We start from the raw sequence: 3086 nt of genomic DNA, 5'->3' as shown, positions 1-3086 counted from the left end.
CCCCTCAGCTTCTGCTGCAGCCCACCCCGGCCTGGGGCTGGCAGGCCCCGGGTCAGACCTGTCTCAGCAGCTCTGCGGCCCCGAGAGACGCCTGCAGAGGCGTGCCCCTACCTCCTGCCTGCTCCCCAAGCTCAGAATACCAGGTAGGCCTCGTCTGCCTGGCAGGAGCAGTGGGCCAGACCCCGGAGGAGCCCACTCCCACGGGCGCAGCCTGCCAATGGGGCTGCCTTGGGGAGGGAAGAGTTAACGTCTGACATCACCAGAGAAGCCAGTGGACAGAGAATCCCGGAAGGCAAGGCGAGAGGCAGATGGATCAGGCACGTGACAACCCCCAACACTCCGGGAACAGGAAATAGGGAAATAGGGCCAGGATCCTGCCCTCCCCGCCCCACTCAGCTGGCGAGCTGGGCCCATCTGGCCTCCGGGGGACCAGGGACAACAGGGAAGGAGCTCCGGCCAGGGCAGGGCCAGGCAGAGGGTCGGTCCAGGTCTAGCGGCCCGTCGCTGGCCCCTCGCTGCCCCCCAGCTGGCAGAGGAGGGGCGTGTTCCAGGCTTTCCCAGGCCTGGGGGGAGGGACTTAGTCCCTCACGCGGGGTGCAGTTCGGGACGCCCTCAATTAGGAGGTATGGGGTGAGTGCCAGGCTGCCCCGTCAGGGCCCTTGGACCGTCCCACCACCCTCCTCCTCTCTGAGCAGCCCCTATCCCTTCCCCACGGGCTGAGGGGCGTCTGAGTTCCAGAGAAGGAAGGGGTCAGAGGGGACATCCGCTTGGACCGGTGGTGGCCCACGGCCTGCAGGTGCCCCCGCCTGAGACTGCAGGACCCCGACGGCTGCTGTAGCCTCCCCTCCCCCTCCCCCTCTGAGGGTCCCAGGGCAGGGAAGGACCACCCACCCAGAAGAGGGGGATGAGGCTCAGCCGCCCCACCTGCCCTGGCCAGCTGCGTGGAGAGCTGTCACCCTCGGGCTGGGATGGGGGGTTTGTCCCCAGAGAGCTGGTGAGGGTGGGATGCACCAGAGGCTGACAAGTGTGCTCATGGGGACAAGGTGGGCGCTCAGCAGACAGTCCGTCCCGGGGGCCCCACGCCCCTCAGGTCCCTCCTCCCCACCCCCATGGACCAAGGCCTCCTCTCCTGCTCTCCCTCCAGGATTTCCTCAACAGCTTGGATGCTGGGGAAGAGGGTGAGGCCAGCTCCCCCACCAGAGCCATGACTCAGCACCTGAAGCCCCACCCAGGGGAGGGGGCACCAAAAACAAGGGGTGAGCGGCACCCCGCCGGTCTGAGAGAGTCTGGACCCCTCCAGCCACGTGCATCCCGGGGCTGTGGGGCTTCCCCAGGCCAAGAGCGAGTAGGCAGGGTCCCCCTTCCCAGGGCTGGGGCTCCCATCGCTGACCACACTCTCCTGCCTGGCCCCACCCTAACCCCCTGCCCCCAGGCTGGCCTCCAGGAAGTCCAGGTTACATCCTCAGCGGCACTGACAAGGGGACCCCAGAAAAGCCTCAAAAGCCATCACACCTCAGCCCAACCAAAACCCACCCAGTGCAGCTTCTGTGGCCCAAGGTCGGGGGATCTCCTTGGACCCCAGCCCGGTCTTGGCTGGGCACTCTCAAAGGAAGCCTGGCAAAGCCCAGGCGCTGCTGCACCCACTGCCGCACCGTGGGTGCCACCAGCGAGCAGGCTGGTGTGGGAGGGAAGGCCTGGAGGTGAATGGGGTGCCAGCGGCCCTGATCCAACAGGGCAAGCTGGGCCTGGGCCCCTCCGCGACGGGAGGGGGAGCACGAGGCTCCGCAGCCGGGGGCCAGGGTGACGCTGCGGTGCTGCGGCCAGGACCAGGCCCCCTGCTGCGGCCCTGGCTACACCTCCGCCCACCGCCTGGGCCGTGCTGGGGGCCCAGGATCACGGGTGCCGAGTCGCTTACACCCCTCCCTCAAGCAGTCAGGAACAGAAGATGGGAGGACACAGAGGGTGGCCCTCAGCACTCTGCCCGAGGCCTGGGGCCACTCTCTGGTCCGACCCCTACCCCTCATCCAGCCTTTCTTGGCCTTTGTTGCTGACCCCTCGTGTGGCGGTTGGGCAAGGGGCTGGCTCTAGGGAGTCAGGGGTAAGGGTACTGATGCTGAGGCCCTCCAGACACCCACACACAGGCCCTCTGGATAACACACCCCAAAGACCCAGCGCACGCGCGCGCACACTCACGCACGGCCAAGTGCGGGTGTGCAGAGGCATGGCAGATATGCACGCGTGCCATCAAACATGCATGCGCGCAGCAGCGCAACGCACACGCAAAAGGGTGTACTCGTGGATAGCGTGTATGGACACGCACCCCGTGCCGAGATGCACACAAGGGACAAACTAACGTATGCCTAGTGCCGAAACTCACACTTTTATGAGACACACCCACTGTGCATCTATATTCACACCCAGAGGTGACACATGCACACGTGTGCGTGCACCCAGCACTAGTCTGGACGCACGCATCAAGTAGCCAGTCCAGGGGTGCACAGCTCACCCACACATTCACGTCCAACGTCTGGCACCTCAAGGGAGGGTGCAGAGAGGCAGAACTCACACGTGTGCACCCGAGCACGAGCACAAGCATGAGCACCTGACACACGGGAGGTGCCCCGTTAAAGCAGATGCGCGCGCACCATGAACGTGTTCACACGGATAAGCCCGCCTGCACTCCCAGGAAGGACTAAAAGCACAAACCCAGGGCCGGCCACAGCGCAGACCTCCACCAGTCCCTGGAACCCAGTCTGCTCTGGTAGCGCCCACCCTGCCAGGTGCCTAGGTCACCCCTGCCAAGCAGCCGCCCGAGGCCCTCCCTAACCGAGGCTCCAGCTGCCTGCCCCCTTGACTGCTCTGGGCACGAGGACCAAGACAGATTCCATGGGCAGACGCCCCACGCACGCAAACGACCCTGGCCACAGCCGGGCTGCAGCGCCCGGCTAGGTCTCAGCCCTGTGCAGGTGGCCAGCACGAAGGTGCAGACACAAAGCGGGGCGGACGCTCCCACGGAGAGGTGGCCGCGCCGGCGGCCGCCCCGCCCCACGCGCGCACCCTCCGCGCGCGGCGACCAGCACAAGGGG

At 66.4% G+C, this 3086-nt stretch overlaps 1 protein-coding gene across 1 annotated transcript in view; it reads right to left on the bottom strand.

Annotated features, from left to right (window-relative positions):
* Positions 1–3086, bottom strand: part of ACAP3 (ArfGAP with coiled-coil, ankyrin repeat and PH domains 3) — a 14327-nt gene that overhangs the window by 10565 nt on the left and 676 nt on the right. The gene's annotated exons all lie outside the window — the stretch shown is intronic.

Source organism: Neophocaena asiaeorientalis, unplaced genomic scaffold (assembly GCF_003031525.2).
Source record: "Neophocaena asiaeorientalis asiaeorientalis breed wild unplaced genomic scaffold, Neophocaena_asiaeorientalis_V1.1 scaffold489, whole genome shotgun sequence".
Taxonomy (NCBI): domain Eukaryota; kingdom Metazoa; phylum Chordata; class Mammalia; order Artiodactyla; family Phocoenidae; genus Neophocaena; species Neophocaena asiaeorientalis.
The sequence above is the reverse complement of the archived record's forward strand: the minus strand, read 5'-3'. Positions and strand labels throughout refer to the sequence as shown.